Genomic DNA, 20,179 nt, shown 5'->3' on the forward strand with positions numbered 1-20,179 from the left:
AAAAGAGTGTGAGGCTCACCTTGTGAAGTGGACCTGCTAAACCCCAGATCCGGGTGGGTACACGGACCATGAGCATTGGTGCAGCTGGCGGGATGAGGCTCACCTTGTGAAGTGGACCTGCTAAACCCCAGATCCAGGTGGGTACACGGACCGCGAGCATTGGTGCAGCTGGCAGGATGAGGCTCACCTTGTGAAGTGGACCTGCTTATCCCCAGGTCCGGGTGGGTACATGGACCACGGGCATTGGTGCAGCTGCCAGGATGAGGCTCACCTTGTGAAGTGGCCCTGCTAAACTCCACGTCCGGGTGGGTACACGGACCACGGGCATTAGTGCAGCTAGCAGGATGACATGTGGGAAGTAAGGACGTGAAACATTCAGGAATCTTGGGAGCAGCAGGATGGATGAAGTAGCAGTCAGCATGACATGAAGCTAGTTAAAGCACAGAAGGTGGAGCACATCAAGCATAGGAGTTTAGCGTCTCAATCCCAAGACACAGGTGTGTGTCTTAATGGGCCTTAAATAGGATCATAGAAATAACGTCATTGAGCAACACTAGATAACCTGAATAACCCGACGTGGAGCACAACAGAGGGCAGCAGACCGAGGTGAAAGAAGCGGAGCCGGGATACCAGGGACAGGTGTGTAATAATGAGATGCACTTTCTAGTGGCCCTAGAATCTGTCTTTCCAGAGTATGGTTTATCCATGTATCTTGCCAAGGCGCTCAGTATGGGCAATCCCAAGTGCTATAGTAATTGAAGTGAATATTTGGCTCTGCTATCAAGTACATTAACTTAGAGGGTCCAGGTAATAAAAAATAAGTGTATTCTAAATTGTCACATTACCTTCCCATCCATCCTTGTTAAAGAGGTTTTGGCCTTTGTCCCTACATTTCCCTTACTTGTTGGATGCAATGATAACAAGACCATTGCCCTTCATGATGTATTATTCTTTATTCACAAATGTATAGGGTGTTAGATCCATATGTTCCACGCTCTGATATTTTAGTGTTAGCTGTTTTACCCCCTTTATAAGACAGCAGATCAGCAGGGATGACCACTTGTGGTAGGTTTGATACCAGCCGTCCTCACCGCTCTTGAGAAGTTTCTTTGCAGAAGTGTTTTATTTCGGAGACTTGGGTAGGTTTTCATGCTAGTATGTTGCTCTTACTGCTAAATATTATATCAGGTTTATTATTCCTATGTAATAAAAGACACGCATTATTGCACTTTTGGCTTAATTATCCGCTAAAAAAAAAGATAGTCGACTGTCCCAAGTCTTCTCCATCTGGACAGAATGGCGCTCACTGTAGTTTGGTGTGATAGCAGAATATTGTAAATTTCTTGTGCCCAGCAGAGGAGATTATTCAAAAGATCAGTTGCAACCCTGTAATAAGCAATTGTAATACATTTTGACCTTCTTAAGATTGCTCAGTCTAAGTTTATGTTTTCTGAAAAATACACAGAATTAATAAATCCGCCCTAAAGTGTTTGGAGCTCACTGGCCATCCGCATAGCAGCACTAGAGCGAATGGTCGCCACTCGCTGCAGTTACTCAGAAATTCAGCTCTGCTACATTTGAAAGTAAAACCCTTCACACCAGATAATATGATAAATGCTTCCATCTAGTGGTAAATTACTAAAATACAATGGTACAGGAAAAATATATCTTTGTACCATCTTAGCCTATAGATAGAAAAATATTAAAATTTATTTGCCATTTGTTACCATCTTTTCAGTTAGCCATAAAAAAGAATCAACCACTGAGGACTCCTAAATTTTAATATTTTTCGAAAATACAATGATGTTGTAATCTTTGTACAGTAGTTTTCAGGCTGCGGCAAAGGATGACACTGACAGCTTATATATAAGAGAGGACACTATGTAATAAGGAGTGGCTCCGTACATAATAATGGAGCACGCTTATTAATAAGGGACGGCACTATATATAAAAAGGAGGAAGCTATGTAATAAGGGATAATGCTATAAATGATAAGAAATAACACTTTGTAATAAGGGACTATGCTATATATGTCAAAAGAGGAGGAAGCTATATATTAAGGGATGGAGATATAAATAATAAGATAGGATACTATGTAATACGTAGTGATGAGCGAGCATGCTCGCTACTGCTCAGTGTTCGCCCGAGCATCTCACTGCTCGAGATGCTCGGCGCTCGCCGAGTATTTCCGGAGTTGCTCGGCGGGAGCTCGGGTCTCCTCCCTGCATGTTTGGCGCTCTTTAGAGCGTCAATGAACATGCAGGGATTGCCTGCCACTCATTTTAATGCCGTAGCCATGTTGGTTGTGGAATCACAGTAATTGGCTGGCCGCACAGCGTCATCGGGTCTATATCAGACCTGGCGCCGCTGTGCTCATCACAATCAACCGTTCCCCGTAACACCAACACGAAGGAAGTTGCCAGTACAACTGTTAGGTCTTCCTGAGTCTGGTTGTTTTTTAAAGACTCTGCCGATAACCCCAAAAAGGCCATTTGCACCATCTGCCAGGCCATCATCAGCAGGGGTGGCAAAACAACCAGCCTGACCACCACCAGCATGATCAGGCATATGGCAGCAAAACACCTGACTTTGTGGGCCGAACCCCAGGGTCTAGGAACAGTGTCTGCTGGTGGCACCACTGCTTCTTCCACTGTTGTGCATGCAATCCAATCCCCTGTCCATGGTGCATGCGAAGATGCTTCCTGCCCTGCACCTGTCGCTGTGCACTCTCAAGTAACAGCATCAAGAAGCATATCCACATCCTTGTCCCAGCGCAACGTTCAGTTGTCCATACCCCAGTTGCATGAACGCAAGCTCAAATACGCAGCCAACGCCCCACAGGCCACACTACTAACTTCCCACATTTCGCGACTGCTTGTACTCGAAATGTTGCCTTTTAGGCTCGTGGAGACGGAAGCATTCTGCAACCTGATGGAGGCGGCCATCCCTCCGTACTCGGTCCCCAGCCGCCACTATTTCTCCTGGTGTGCCATCCCCGCATTACACAAGCACATGTCCCAAAACATTAGCCGTGCCCTCAGCAACGCAGTTACCGGGAAAGTCCACCTAACCATGGACACGTGGATAAGTGCTTGTGGGTAGGGACGGTACATCTGGCTGACAGCACACTGGGTTAACATAGTGGAAGCCGGGACCCAGTCGGACCTTGGGACGGAACACGTCCTCCTGACGCCAAGGATTGCAGGCCCTAGTTCAATCAGGGTGGCCCCCACAGTCTACAGCTCGTCATCCTCCTCAGCCTCCTCCTCCTCTTCAGCCTCCATCTCCGAAATGACCACATCAGTCACAAGCTGGAAGCACTGCAGCACTGCCTCTGTCAAGCGGCAACAGGCTGTGCTGAATCTAATTTGCTTAGGTGACTAACCACACAATGCTGAAGAGTTGTGGACAGCTCTGAAAGAGCAGGCAGATCTGTGTCTCACAACGCTGAACATACAGCCAGGCATGGTTGTGTGTGACAATGGCCGGAACCTGGCGGCGATTCTGAGGCAAGGCGAGCTCACACACGTACCATGCCTGGCCCATGTGCTTAACCTTGTGGTTCAGCGGTTTCTCAAATCCTATCCGGAGCATCTTGTTAAAGTACGCCGCCTGTGTGCCCATTTTAGAAAGTCACCTACAGCTTCCGCCGCCCTTGCCGTACTTCAGCAGCGTTTGCAGCTTCCGGCTCACAGACTGGTGTGTGATGTCCCCACGCATTGGAACTCTACACTGCAGATGTTGGGAAGGATTTGTAAGCAGAAGAGGGCAGTTGTTGAGTACCAGCATCAACAAGGCTGTCGGTATTCAGTTCAGACTCCACACATAAGACCTCAGGAGTGGACATGGATGTCAGGCATATGTACCATCCTCCAAAACTTTGAGGACTCCACCAAGATGGTAAGTGGCAATGATGCCATAATTAGCGTCAACATCCCGCTTCTCTGTCTTCTGAAACGCTCTCTGCTCACAATCAAAGAGGATGCATTGGAGGCGGAGCATGATAAGATGGAACAAGGAACCATACAGGGTGATTACACGCAGCCCAGCCTCATCTCATCCCAACGTGGATTGGGTGACAATAAGGAACAGGAGGAGGAGGAGGAAGAACATTAGCTAGTTTCCTGCACTATAAACGGTACTACCTGCACAACTGTCATACCGTCTGTTCAGCGTGGATGGCCTGAGGACAGAGAGGAAGAGGAGAAGGAGGAGAGCATGGTCAGTCGTCCTCTTGGTGAGGACACGGAAGTCTTGCCTGTTAGCAGTCTGGCACGCATGCCTTTCCCATGACCCTCGCATTCTCAAAATTTTGGGTGACAATCACTACTGGTTGGTGACACTTCTAGACCCATGCTACAAGGAGAACTTTATATCTCTTATTCCTGAGGCGGACAGGTCTACAAAAATGGGGCTGTACCAGAAGGCCCTTGTTGCAAGACTATTAAAAAATTTCCCATCTGAAAACGCTGGCGGCAGAGGTCACAGTTCGTTGGACAACCAAGGACTACAGGCGAGAAAGACACAACTTCAATCCAGCAGAGGCAGGCGGACACTGTCAAAGTTCTGGGAGAATTTTCTCAGCCCCTCCCATCGCACAGGCCCTGAGGCTCGGGGTACTCTCACAAGGAGTGCAAAGTTTGGGAAGATGTTGAGGGAGTACCTTGCTGACCGTACCAACATCCTCCGTGATTCCTCTGTGCCTTATAATTATTGGGTATCCAAGCTGGATACGTGGAATGAACTGTCTCTCTATGCGTTGGAGGTCCTGGCCTGCCATGCCGCTAGCGTTTTATCAGAGCGAGTTTTTAGTGCTGCTGGTGGAATTATAACTGATAAGCGCATCCGCCTGTCAACTGAAAATGCTGACAGGCTGATTCTTATAAAAATGAACAAGGGCCAGACTTCTCAACACCACCGAATGATAGCAGAGTAACATAAACTCAAAGCCAGTGTCTTTTTTTGGGAGGTGTATTCCCATGCACCTTTTTCACACCCACACATGGGTGTTATGTTCTGCTACCAGAGCTAAGGAAAGAGAGGAGATCTGTCCCTACGATAGAACTCAGCTGAATCCCTACGATGTAACAGGGAACCTGATCCTGCGATCAGACCTGCTAAAGTCCTAAGCTAGTCTGTACGAAGACCTATAGATGTGGGGGAGGAATCCCTACAAGTACTAAGGACTGGGAGGAATATGGGACACCTCCTAACAGAAATAGTAGCAGACAGACGAACAAACAAAATATAAAGAACATAGAGGTCAGTAAACCAAGCAAACTAACAGAGCAAGACACAGAGCACAGGCTAGCTAGAAAGTAGATATACAATGAAGTCCAGCAAAGCCAGAAGGGCGGAGCAGGATTAAATAGGCCAACAAGGTCATGTGACCAGCAAAGGAAAAAAAACCTAACAGCAAGGTTCTAACAGTACCCCCCCTTCTAAGAGGATCCTCCGGATCCCCTAGGACCAGGCTTATCAGGAAATCTCCTGTGAAACGCTCTGATAAGTCTGGACGCGGAAACATCATCTGACCTCACCCAAGAGTTATCCTCGGGTCCGAAACCTTTCCAGGCCACAAGATACTGCAAACTACCTCTATACCGTCTAGAGTCAAGGATGCGAGAAATTTCATATTCCCCGTCCTCCACCACCGGAGGAACAGAGGCAGAGGCGTCACCATCCGACACAACAGCTTTTTTTAACAGAGAGACATGAAAGACCGGATTAATTCTCCAGGAGGTAGGAACCTCCAACCTAACAGCAGATTGGTTGACAACCTGAAGCACCTTAAAGGGCCCTACAAACTTGGGACCCAATTTCTTAGAAGGAATCCTCAACCGCAGATTCCTAGAGGACAACCAAACCATGTCACCAACAGCGAACAAAACCTCCTGTCGTTTCCTATCAAAGTAGTCTTTAGATTTTCTGTTGGCCTCCTGAAGATTACCACGCACATTCGTCCAAACTCTTTCCAAATCACCGGAAAAATTCTCCTCCTCAGGCACGGCAGATCCCAACTTGGAGAACGACCCAAACGACGGATGTCTCCCAGAACAACAAAAAAAAGGCGAACAACCAGCAGAAGGAGATGTATGATTGTTCAGAGCAAATTCGGCAAGTGGCAGAAACTCAGACCACCCCTCTTGATTGTCTGCCACAAAACAACGCAAGAACTGCTCAACATCCTGGTTTTTCCTTTCTGTCTGGCCATTAGATTCAGGATGATATCCGGACGAAAACGACAAATGAATTCCCAACCTGTCACAAAAGGCACGCCAAAAACGAGCCACGAACTGAGGACCCCTATCAGAAACAATGTCAGTAGGAACGCCATGAAGTCTGACAATTTCCTTGACAAAGGCCTTAGCGAGAGTTTTAGCGCAGGGCAGTTTGATGAAGGGAACCAAGTGACACATCTTACTAAAACGGTCCACGACCACCCAGATGACAGTAAAACCCTCAGAGGGGGGAAGGTCAGTTATAAAGTCCATAGCCAAATGTGTCCAAGGAGCACTGGGGACCTCCAAAGGACAAAGCAACCCCGCAGCAGGAGTATGTGAGGACTTAGATCTAGCACATACAGTACATTGGCGTACCCACTTAATGACTTCCTTCTGCCATCCAGGCCACCAAAAACTGAGACCCACCAGTCTCTTGGTCTCAGAGATTCCGGGATGACCTGCCAACCGAGATTCGTGACACTCAACAAACAAATCTCTCCTAAAGGTCCCAGGCACAAACAACCTCCCATGAGGAGTGTTAGATGGGGCATTCTCCTGAGCTTTAAGAATCTCATCTTCCAAAACGGAGTCTAAAGCAGCTATCACAACACCTTCTTGTAAAATGTTTTCCTCTTTCTCAGCACCGACTATGGGAGAAAAACTGCGAGACAAGGCATCCGCCTTAACATTCTTAGTACCAGGGATGTAAGTAACGGAGAAATTAAACCGCGAGAAAAACAGTGCCCACCTAGCCTGACGGGCATTCAGGCGCTTGGCAGCGTCAAGATATATCAGATTTTTATGATCCGTAAGAACCTGAACGGGAAATTCCGCACCTTCCAAGAAGTGGCGCCAGTGTTCAAATGCGAGTTTAATAGCCAATAATTCCCGATTACCAATATCGTAATTCAATTCAGTCTCCGAAAATTTTTTTGAAAAAAAGGCACAGGGATGTAATCCATCCCCGTTATCCTGAGACAATACTGCGCCAACCCCCACAGAGGAAGCATCAACCTCAACCAAAAACGGCCTAGTAACATCAGGCTGCATAAGGATGGGAGCAGAGGTGAACCTCTCCTTGAGATACACAAAAGCTTCAATGGCCTCAGAAGACCACTGAACCGCATCAGCACCTTTCCTGGTGAGATCAGTCAGAGGTTTGACAATACTAGAAAAATTTTTTATGAATTTTCTATAGTAATTGGCGAAACCCAAAAACCTCTGTATCGATTTCAAACCAATAGGCCTAGGCCATTCCTGCACAGCCTGAACCTTAACCGGATCCATCTCAAAACCTTTGCTGGAGATAATGTAGCCCAAAAAACTAATTCTCTGTACAGCGAACTCACATTTCTCCAGCTTAGCAAAAAGCGAATTGTCCATTAATAACTGTAATACCTCACGCACGCTCCGCCAATGAGACTCCAGATCTGGCGAATAAATCAAAATGTCATCCAAATACACAACCACATTTTTACCGATCAAAGGTCTAAGGATGTCATTAATCAGATTCTGAAAAAATGCAGGAGCATTAGTAAGACCAAAAGGCATAACCAGATTCTCAAAATGACCCACAGGAGTGTTAAAAGCAGTCTTCCATTCGTCACCCTCCTTCATGCGCAACAGATTGTATGCCCCCTTAAGGTCAATTTTAGAGAACCACTTGGCCCCCAATAACTGGTTAAACAGATCAGGAATCAATGGCAGTGGGTAAGGATTGCGTACCGTAATTTTGTTAATCTCACGAAAATCCAGACAAGGACGTAAACCGCCGTCCTTTTTTTTTACAAAAAAAAATCCAACCGCCACAGGAGACTTAGAGGGCCTAATGTGACCGGCGGCCAAACTTGTCTGTATGTATTCCTCCAAAGCCTTCCTCTCAGGAATAGTAAGGTTAAATAAACGACTTTTAGGAAGAGTCGCTCCAGGGACAAATTCAATAGAACAATCATAGTCTCTATGGGGAGGCAAAACCTGCGATTCCTTCTCAGAAAAAACTCTCCAAAAATCCTGAATAGGAACAGGCAATTCTCCCCTATCCAAAGCTGCAATACGCCCGTTACAACACTTGTCATAACATTTATGGCTCCAGGATTTAATTTCACTGGTAGACCAATCCAGTACAGGATTGTGACATTTTAACCAAGGCAATCCCAATATTACTGGAGAAGGCAAGTTATTCAACACTACCAAATCCAATTTCTCATGGTGAACACCATTAATAGTGAGAGGAAATTCACAGACCTTGAGAGTAATATTCTTCAAAGGGGAACCATCCACAGAAACCACAGCAATGGGGGATGATAAAGGTTCAGGTTTTAAATTGAGTTTTTCCACGAATCCCCCATCAATTACATTCAGTGTAGACCCGCAATCAACAAACACCCGAAATTCCATTAATTTTTCCTGAGCAATCGTGGAAGCAGCTAAAAATATACCCTTGGAATTTAAACAGGCAATACGGGCGTGACTGACCATTTTTTTTTCTTTCTTCATACGAAGCTCACAGCCTTTAATCAAATGACCAGATTTTCCGCAATAGAAACACAAGCCTTTCGAAAAACGACGGTCTTTTTCTTGAGAGCGAGGTGCCACCGATCCAATCTCCATCGGTTCACCACTGTTAGTACACACATTATCATAACCAGAAACTGACATAGCAGAGGATTTGCTCTCATTAACCCTAGCACGCAGTCTTCTATCCACCCGTATAGCTAATTGCATAGCCTGTTGCAAATCCTCAGGTGTAGGATAAGCAATTAGCAGGTCTTTAACCCTTTCACTGAGCCCAGCAAGAAATAGACTTTTCAGAGCAGAATCGTTCCACCCTGTTTGAGTGGACCAACGACGAAAATGTGTACAATATTTTTCGACATTACCTGATCCTTGTTTTAAACGTCTCAACTCAGTCTCAGCTGATGCGACACGGTCAGGATCATCATATAATAGTCCTAAAGCAGAAAAAAAACTATCCACTGATCTGAAGCATGTATCACTAGGTTGCAAAGAAAAGGCCCACTCCTGAGGCTCTTTGCGCAAAAGTGACATTATGAACCCTACGCGCTGGGATTCATCCCCAGAGGACTTGGGTCTCAAACGAAAATACAATAAGCAAGCATTTTTAAATGAAAAAAATTCTCGATGTTCACCAAAAAATAAATCCGGCAAACATACCTTAGGCTCCAAGAAATGTGCTCCAGAACAGTTACTCACGTGCTGACGGAGCTCGGCCACTTCCAGAGAGAGTCACTGCAAGCGATGAGCCAAATCCTGAACCGACACCATGATGGAACAGAAAAATCTTTCCTTAGAGAATTTGCTGGCTGGACTTACTGTTATGTTCTGCTACCAGAGCTAAGGAAAGAGAGGAGATCTGTCCCTACGATAGAACTCAGCTGAATCCCTACGATGTAACAGGGAACCTGATCCTGCGATCAGACCTGCTAAAGTCCTAAGCTAGTCTGTACGAAGACCTATAGATGTGGGGGAGGAATCCCTACAAGTACTAAGGACTGGGAGGAATATGGGACACCTCCTAACAGAAATAGTAGCAGACAGACGAACAAACAAAATATAAAGAACATAGAGGTCAGTAAACCAAGCAAACTAACAGAGCAAGACACAGAGCACAGGCTAGCTAGAAAGTAGATATACAATGAAGTCCAGCAAAGCCAGAAGGGCGGAGCAGGATTAAATAGGCCAACAAGGTCATGTGACCAGCAAAGGAAAAAAAACCTAACAGCAAGGTTCTAACAATGGGTATACGCTTCCAGATTTTGGCTATTTGCTCTTGTCCTCATCCTTCTCCTCATCCTCATCCTCCACCACATCACCAGGGTGACCGTGGTCCGTGATGCAACACCCACATAATTTTTTTAAAGGGTCTTTATGATGCCCGTAAAAAGAAATGTATACAGTATGTTCATGTATACCCCTCAGGGGTAAATGTCTGTCAGCCCATACACTTAGTGCATGGGCATTACATGTATAGGAGACCTTGCATTCACTGCATAGGCCAACACTATGGGAGACCCACTTCCTAATAATGGGAACATTTTTTCATGAGGCCCTCTACGTCTCTTCCAAGGGGCATTGGAGTGCCTCCCAATTTTTGGCAGCTTTTGCATTCACTGCATAGTCAAACACTATGGGAGACCCACTTCCTAATAATGAGAACATTGTTTTTAGGAAGCTCTCAGACCTCTACATCTCTTCCAAGGGGAATTGGAGTGCCTCCAAATTTTTGGCAGCTTATGCATTCACTGCATTGGCAAACACTATGGGACACCCACTTCCTAATAATGGGAACATTGTTTTTAGGAGGCTCTCCGACCTCTACGCCTCTTGCAAGGGGTATTGGAGTTCCTCCCAATTTTTGGCAGATGTTGCTGTGACGCCCAGCAGCGCTTGGTATCACAGATCCTGGAAGAGTGCATTGATGGATTCCTCCACAAGAGGCCCCCATAACCATTTACACATCTCCACCTTCCACCTCAGACCAGCAGAGGGAGTCCGTTAGGGAGATAAATAGGGAAGGTGGAGCCAGGCAGCAGTTAGTCTAGACTGGAGTCGACAGAGAGCCAAACCTGTTGAGAGAGTTCCTGCAGTAAAGAAGCCTGAGAGAGGTCAGTCTGCAGTGGAGCACAGTCCAGACTCAGTGTAGCTCAGAGAGATGAGCTTTAGGTGTGCCGGCGCCATAAGATCGGTGAAGCGCGGCAAGCTGCCGTTAGTGTGAGTAGCCTAGTGAGGGCCCGAGTAGGCCCAAGGCGAGTGGAGAGTTAGCACATAGGGAGCAGAGGAGCTTAACCAGCTCACCCCGAAGCAGTTACCGGACACCGGGTCCGAAGTTTACAGGGATCTCTATGACCCAGTAAGATACAACCGGAATCCCTGGAGAACTATAAGTCCCAGGATCGCTAAAGTGCTGATACGTAACAGAACCAGGAGACACATAGGCCCCGCAATCTGAGAAGCGTGTACTCCAAGGAAAGGCCCTACCACAAGGTCAGCCAGCGCAGGACAGAGACAAAGTTAGGCCTAGCTCCAGGCAGGTCAGAAACTTACTATGCAAAGGCAAGAGCCAGGAGGAGGCCCTAAACCCGCTCATTGGGGAGGATCCTGACATGCACCCTTCACCCTACAGTGCTCCGGAACGTGCCTGAATTTCCATCAGTAAAAGGTACTGAAGTGACTATCGTGTCTGTCCCTGTTCTTGCTCTGACCCGGCTGGGTCGCGCCTGTCCTGCATTCCCCCTTCTCCGTACACTGCCCTGAGGCCCAGCTCCACCTGTGGGGAGCTATACCATCCAGCTGCCTTATCATCGGACTCAGTGGACTGCGCAGCGCTGGTGATTCTCACCAGAAGCCACAGGTGGCGTCACAAACTCTTTCTTAAAATTAACAAACATCCACCCTTTTTAAAGAGAGACCCCAGGGTACGGGTCCGGGAGCCGACCACCGCGACATCCTCAAGGCTAAATGCCCGGGTAACCAAGTAATCCCCATCCCCCTGGGCGAGTCATCGCTTCACTGCATAGGCAAACAGTATGGGAGACCCTCTCCTTTCTAATGGGAATTTGTTGTTACTGTGGCCCTGCTCTATGTGTCTTTAAATTGTTGTTAGTGGGGTTTTTCCTAAATTTTGACAGCCGTTGGACTCACTGCATACCCTATAACTGTATAGCACATCCTCTCCTTTGTAATGTAAACATGTCATTACTGTGGCCCTGCTCTATGTGTCTTTAAATTGTTAGTGGGTTTTTTCCCAAATTTTGGCAACCCTTGCAGTCACAGCATGGCCATTACCACTATAGGAGACCCGCTCCTTTATAATAGAAACATTTTTTTACTGAGACCCTTCTCTATGTCTCTTCAAAGGGGTACTGGGTTGCGTCCGAATTTTTGGCAGCCCTTGCAGTCACTGCATAGGCAATAACAGTATAGGAGACCCACTCGTTAATAATGGGAACAACAAAGCATAGCCGGCTGATGGCTCTCTAACAATAGCGAGGGCCGACTGCTGGCCCTTTAAGAATAGTAAAGCTGCCTAAAAATAGGCTCTGTGACTTTCAGAGTCCCTCCATCATAAATGAAACCGGATGTGTCTGATGATGTGTCACACACCACATGGCCAGATAAGGTTGTAAAATGTTAAAATGACATTCCCCGGTGAATGCATTTGTCTTGGTTGAAAGCAATGCAAAAGTGCAAAAAGGCATCAAAAACGCTACGTGTGAACATAGCCCAAGGTATGGAGGAGTATTTTTGGTTTTGGTTATTTATTTTGCCTTATATTCAAGTCATTACCCTGGAAAGGATGTTCCTCAACATATTTCCCAGGAAAATCCATTTTGGATTCATTTTTGTATGTTTTATTGTGTGTCTGTAAAAGTGGCGTAATTCTCTGATAACGTTGTTGACAGCAGTGACCTGGGAGTAAGAGATGCTTCCAGGGATCTTCCCCATGCTGTTCCCATGTCATTTGAGCACTGTTCCAAAAAAAAACAGTAGGATCTTTCTTTTTTTATGAGTTTTTGGAGCAGTCTTTTTGCAAAGTTTTCAGAGAACTTCCTAGTTTTTGAGGAGTTTTGCAATTTTGAGGAGGATTTGGAGAGTTTCTGCTCAGTTTCCACTCAAGTTCTTCTCAAAAACTCCTAGAAATCTCTATGTGCACATGGCCACTGAGCAGAAGCTTTCCAAATGTCAAAAATCCCCCAAAACTCATAGTTTCTGCTAAGTTTCTGCTTCAACTCCTTGAAAAACAGCTTGTGCACATAGACACTGAACACAGAAACTTTCCAAATCCTCTTCCAAATCACAAAACTCTTCAAAAACTCCTAGTTTCTGCGCCATAAACTCCTGGAAAAACTCCATGTGCACATAGTTACTGATCAGAAACTCTCCATATCCTCCTCCAAATCTCAAAACTATTGAAAAACTTGTAGTTCCTGCTCAGTTTCTGCTCCAAAATCTTCTTCAAAAACTCCATGTGCACCAAGCTACTGAGCAGAAATGCTCCAAATCCTTCTCTAAATATCAAAACTCCTCAAAAACTCCTACTTTTGCTCAGTTTCTGCTCCAAAAACTCAGCAAAAAGACTCTGTGCACATACCCATATTTAAAAAAAAACAAAAGGATTGTGAATTATTTTGCATCACTTACTCTTCTGACATATTTCTCCAACTTTTCAAGTGTTTGTTCAAAATGTCCAATCTTTTAGAAAATCTGAGTCTATTAATAAGGGTTCGGTTGTTCTTATTTCAAATAATCTGTGATTGAAGTATCTCTTAGAGCCAGTAGGTGGCACTAGATCTATTATGTGCCTTCGCCCAGGCTGAGCTTAGAAGACACAAAACTCTTTTAAGAGGCATAGCTATATTAAATCTAAATTTCAAGTTGTGTCCACATGGGACTGATACTCTGCACATTTTCCTTCCAGAATTTCCGGTCAGAAGATGCACAGTGTATGAGAGTAGCAGCATTGAGGATGTGCTATGCACAGCAGCCAATCTGTAAAGCTGAACAGCTCAGCTCATTCAACTGTTTAGCCGACCCGGTCGGTACAGCTCCGCATTAATTTGAATAGGCTGTAATCTGCAGTACCTGGTTGTGGCCACAAAACAGTTGACGTAGCTGAGATGTTCACTGTTTATATCCAGCTGAGAACAGCTAATCAGTGGGAGTGCCGGTTGGTGGACCCCACTTACCTTATAATGATGACACATCCTAAGGAAAGTGGCGTTAACTCAGACAACCCTGTCTAAACCTGTATGTTTCCCCCAAGTAAAATAATAACACTTATGTTCACCTCTGGTGCTGGCACCATTCCAGCGGTGTCGGCACTGGCTCTCCCGGGACTCACATGGCATTGTTATGTCATGCGATCCCTGTTGCCAATAAGCGGACAAATCAGACATCCAGAAAAAGTGTGACAGCAGCCGAAGGAAAGGAGAGTGAAGTGACCGCTGATTGGCCACAGAGATCGTGTGACATAATGTCACGCCATCCCCAGGGAATGCCAGTGCTGACACCACTGGAACAGTGCTGGCACCGGAGGTGAGTATAGGTGTTATTATTATACTGGGGGAGAAATATAGGAATTCAGAAGGGGTTGTCTGAGTAGTGAACAACCCAATATCAATAAAATAGTACTGAAATACCCTTTTAATCTTTTTTCTCAGTGACCGATAGAACCTCCTGTTTTGTGGATCTGTTGTAATAACTTTGGGGTATATACTCATACCTGCTCCAAAACTTTTCCTTCTTTTCAGCTTTATTTCATTACTCTATTGTTATAACCAAGATAAAGGGGGAATTTATAATTACATCTGAGCTAAAATATAGAGACTTATGTCATTTTGCAGCAACTAAATAGTAGATAGACTTTTCAAAAACTTTCCTTATGGCAAAAATTTTATATTCTGCAGCACGGACAACCCCAGGGTTTGGCGAATTTATTAAGAGGCGTGCATGCTTTTAGGATGCCCCTTAGTAATCAGAAACCGTATTGCAGATAGCCACAGTTTTGCAATGTGGTTTTACTACTTAGGAAACACATGATTTTTACTTATCAGCCACAAACCCCATCACAAAGCAGCTCCAATTTTTGGTACAGCGGTGTGGCTATCAGCTGCGCAGTAGACGACAGGCACACGTATGGGCAGCCATAGACACTTCAACAGCATGAATAATATAAATTGCACGGTAATAAATCCACATCTAGAAGGTAGGCCAATTTTTAATGGAAGACAAAAGTTTATAGGACGTTTTTATGGCTATTTGTATATGATAGCAACTAAGTGTAACTACAGATGTAAAGATTCAAGGCATTTACAACCAATGTGTCTGTGGGAATGAGGATCATTTTGGAAATAGGTAAAAGTTACACCTATTTAGGGTGTGGAGACTTCCGTGATTACAAAATGTTATCCTGTAGATAAATATAGTTGTATCTGTACCTTCATGGAATTATATTTCATTGTATATTTCTGTATGATACAGGTCGAGGTGATTTTCCCTCTATTACATCATGGAAGGTGTAATATATGAATGATAGTGCGGAGGTTGGCCCAGAACATCATATCCGATAAAGGAAATCTATCACCAGGTTTATTCTACCCTGAGAGCAGCATGATGTAGGGGCAGAGACCCTGATTCCAGCGATGTGTCACTTACTGGGCTGCTTGCTGCCGTTTTGATAAAATCACAGTTTTTTCTCATGCAGATTCACCAGTTCTCTGAATGCTGAGCTCTGTATGACCCCGCCCACACCACTGATTGGCTGCTTTATGTGTTGTACACTGTGCATAAACGGATAGCTGCCAATCAGAGGTGTGGGCGGGGTTACACAGAGCTCAGCATTCAGAGAACTGGTAGATCTGTGGCAGAGAAAACAGTAATTTGTTTTCGAAAACTACAGCAAGTAGCCCAGTAAGTGATACATTGCTGGAATCAGTGTCCCTGCCCCTATATTTTCCTTGACTCAGATTACATAGCAAAAACCTGGTATCAGATTCCCTTTAAGTGTGTTTTTTTGGATGATAAAACTGTAGTTAGGCGGCCCTATGGCCCATTTGTGAACAGAGTGAAATTTCTCTCCAGTATCACAAGGGAAGGATTTTATTGCAGGGACACAAGTAGCGTCAAACGCCATCTATCAGGTGGAAGCTAGTGATCATTTTCTGGTAAACTCCTGGCCAAAATTTGTGAAGAAGTTTGGCAAGCGCCTGATTGAGAGGCTAGGAAAAAAGGAGTGTGAAGTAGCCACTGTGTAGGAGAAGAAGACAAAGAGAGAAACAAAATGTGCCAATTGTCCTTTGGCTTTTAGCATTGAATACTAGGATTCACTATCAGAGGCGTAGCTAGGAGTTCAGCTCAGTGATCCCACATTGTATGCATGGTCCCACAGTAGCCCTCCCACATTGTATGCATGACCCCACAGTAGCCCTCCCACATTGTATGCATGGCCCCAGAGTAGCCCTCCCACACTGTATGCATGGCCCCACAGTAGCCCTCCCACATTGTATGTATGGCCCCAGAGTAGCCCTCCCACACTGCATCCATGGCCCCACAGTAGCCCTCCCACATTGTATGTATGGCCCCACAGTAGCCCTCCCACATTGTATGCATGGCCCCACAGTAGCCCTCCCACATTGTATTCATGGCCCCACAGTAGCCCTCCCACATTGTATGCATGGCCCCACAGAAGCCCTCCCACACTGTATGCATGGCCCCATAGTAGCCCTCCCCCACTGTATGCATGGCCCCACAGTAGCCCTCCCACACTGTATGCATGGCCTCACAGTAGCCCTCCCACATTGTAATCATGGCCCCACAGTAGCCCTCCCACATAGTATGCATTGCCCCACAGTAGCCCTCCCACATTGTATGCATGTCCCCACAGTAACCTTCCCACATTGTATGCATGGCCCCCATGGTAGCCCTCCCACATTGTATGCATTGCCTCACGGCAGCCCTCCCACATTGTATGCATTGCCCCACGGCAGCCCTCTCACATTGTATGCATGGCCCCACAGTAGCCCTCCCACATTGTATGTATGGCCCCAAAGTAGCCCTCCCACATTGTATGCATGGCCCCACAGTAGCCCTCCCACATTGTATTCATGGCCCCACAGTAGCCCTCCCACAGTGTATGCATGGCCCCACAGTAGACCTCCCACATTGTATGCATGGCCCCAAAGTAGCCCTTCCACATTGTATGCATGGCTCCACAGTAGCCCTCCCACATTGTATGCATGGCCCCAAAGTAGCCCTCCCACATTGTATGCATGGCACCAAAGTAGCCCTCCCACATTGTATGCATGGCCCCAAAGTAGCCCTCTCACATTGTATGCATGGACCCAAAGTAGCCCTCCCACATTGTATTCATGGCCCCACAGTAGCCCTCCCACATTGTATTCATGGCCCCACAGTAGCTCTCCCACATTGTATGCATGGCCCCAAAGTAGGCCTCCCACATTGTATGCATGGCCCCACAGTAGCTCTCCCACATTGTATGCATGGCCCCAAAGTAGCCCTCCCACATTGTATGCATGGCCCCACAGTAGCTCTCCCACGTTGAATTCATAGCACCACAGTAGCCCTCCCACATTGTATGCATTGCCCCAAAGCAGCCCTCCCAGATTGTATGCATGACTCCACAGTAGCCCTCCCACATTGTATGCATGGCTCCACAATAGCCCTCCCACATCGTATGCATGGCCCCAAAGTAGCCCTCCCACATTGTATGTTTGGCACCCCAAGGGTCTGGTTGCCACAGTGGTATTGCTTCCCTCAAAAGAGGTAATGCCATGTCTGGAGGCAAGCAGGGGTTTCCTGGTCAGGAACATAATACATGCAACACTTCCTGGCTCTAGACCAGCAAGGGGAGGACCCTCCCCTTGGCAACTGGATCTGGAGGCGGGGTTAGTTTAGTCCAGTGCAAGGAGTTGAGTTTAGGACATCGAGGAGAGAGGAGCTAGGGACTGGAGCTGGAGATAGCTCATCCTAGCTGGAGCACACAAAGATCCGGACACCGGAGTCCGAGGCTGTGGGACCCTTCAGGCCCAGCAGCAGATACCGCAGGTCAGGAAATTGCAGGTCTCCTGGCCCCCATCAGACGCCTGGAGGCTCAGCAGCACAGAGGGACCAGCATCGCAACGAGGGAGCGAAGCATCCACAAGGCCCGCGCTACCAGCCATACGGGTGAGCACCGCACGTTACACTCAGGGACGTGGGCTACAACACAGCTACAAGCAGGGAAGCCAAAGAGTATAGTGAGAACGGCAGGCCTACAACTCCACCTGGCAAGGAGGACTCTACGCTTGCTTCCAGGCTGACCCGACTCTTATCACTAGCCAGTATTCCAGTCTAAGCCTGTCTAAAGTGTCATCAGTAAAGACCCTGGGACTGCACTGCAAGGACTCTGTGGTTATTTCTGCACCGCAACACCCTGCAGAACTACCATCATCCACACACACTGCACTGAAGCTACACTCTTCCTGTGGGGAGTTATACCACCCTTGCTGCCAACCCATCAGCTTCAGAGGACTGATCCGCAGCGGCGGCCTCATTAGCCGCACTCCACAGGTGGCGTAGTCGGACATTATAAACCTATACATAAATTATCCTTGGATTGACCGCCCTGGGTCACGGACCGGGTCACCGCCACAGTGACTACAACCCCCCGCATCTAACGGCCCGGCTCCGGGTACCCCACGGCCCAGGGGGCGCGTCAATTTTGGCGTAGTCGGCAGGATTTCGTGCCCGTTACTACCGGGTACTGTGCGCCTTAACGAACTGTGTCACATACCGTGGCGAAGTTTCCCGCCAATTACCGCTGTTTCTCGCCATTGTCCGCCATTTCCGGGTCGCCGCGTGGGAAGAAGAGGGGCGTAACCGCTGGAAGCGCGTGAAGCCCAAGCCCCACCTCACGCACTGACGCAGCGCCAGGTCCTGGAAGGAGCCCCAGCAAGCGATGACATTAGAAGCAAGCGACGCCAGGTCCTCAAAGGAGACCATCGCCTGCGGAACTGCGGCCTACGGAAGCAAAGTGAAAGAAGGTAGGCCACGGTTAACTAGGGGGGAGGAAGACGCCCAATATGGAGGGAACTTCAGCCGCAGGCGCGGCCGCTGCCGCGGTAATGCCATTCTCCATGCCATATATACCGGGGGCGGCGTGGTTGCCCCTGTACTCAGGAGAGTCACACACCCTGAGTGACTTTAAAGAAAGACTGAGCAGCTTGTTTAAATTGTACCCCCTGTCTGAGGAGCAGAAAGTGAGCATCCTCATAGGCCACTTAATTGGAGCAGCCCGGAGAGAAGTGATGTCCTGGTCAGCCAGAGACAAAGGGACTGTGAAAGAGATACTGGCCCACCTAAAGGACACCTTTGACACCCGTACTACAGCTGAGATAAAAATGTCTGGGCTGTGACAGAGCTCTTCAAGCACTATCTTGCCTCCTCCAAATTCACCGTATTCACGGATAATAACCCGCTGACTCACCTGGACACTTCGAAACTTGGTGCCCTGGAACAAAGATGGATGGCCCGACTGTCTAATTATGAGTTCACCATCAAGTACCGGGCTGGGCGCAAGAATGCAAACGCCGATGCGCTGTCCAGGATGCCTAACTTGCCAGATGGGGGAGAGGACCCGGAAGAGCACGAGGAGATAGAGATCCCCGCTTTCCACCGTCATGGAGTAACCCAGTGCTCCCATTGTGTGAAGAACAGGTGCTACGCCAACAGAGAGGCCACATTCAATCCATTGCCCCACCATGGATGGGCAGAGACACAAGATAGTGACCCGGCCGTCCGCCTAGTCAAGGAGTTCCTGACACGAGCTGACTCGTACCCTGATCCAGGTGCTCCAGAGGAGACCAAACAGCTGTGGAAGGAGAAGGGCAAGCTATTCATCTATGAAGGGAAGCTGTGTCGAAGAGCCATCAACTCCCGGACACATGAATTGGTCTGGCAGGTGGTAGTCCCGAGGCGGGATGCGTCAATGGTCTTGGAAGCGTACCACGATGGAGCGGGACACTTTGGCTGGAAGAAGTTGGAAGTCCTGCTACGTGAACGGTTCTACTGAGCTGGCATGAGGAAGGCAATCGAGAGGTGGTGTCGAGAATGCAGACCATGCAACCTGAGGCGAAAAGACCGTGACAGCCAGAGGGCTCCCCTGCAGCCCATCATCACCAAACAGCCACTTGAACTGGTAGCCTTGGACCACGTGAAGCTAGCCCCAAACAGGTCAGGCTATGTCTACGCTCTCACCATTGTAGACCACTACTCCCGGTTCCTGGTAGTAGTGCCAGTAAAGGACCAGATGGCTCAGACAGCAGCCAAAGCATTCCAACAGCACTTCTGTCACCCGCACGGTTACCCAGAACGTGTGCTTACTGACCAAGGACCAGCCTTCAAAGTGGAGGTGTTTCAGGAATTCTGCAACCTGTACG

Source organism: Phyllobates terribilis, unplaced genomic scaffold (assembly GCF_046119375.1).
Source record: "Phyllobates terribilis strain yellow unplaced genomic scaffold, ASM4611937v1 Scaffold_12__6_contigs__length_324123572, whole genome shotgun sequence".
Lineage (NCBI taxonomy): Eukaryota > Metazoa > Chordata > Amphibia > Anura > Dendrobatidae > Phyllobates > Phyllobates terribilis.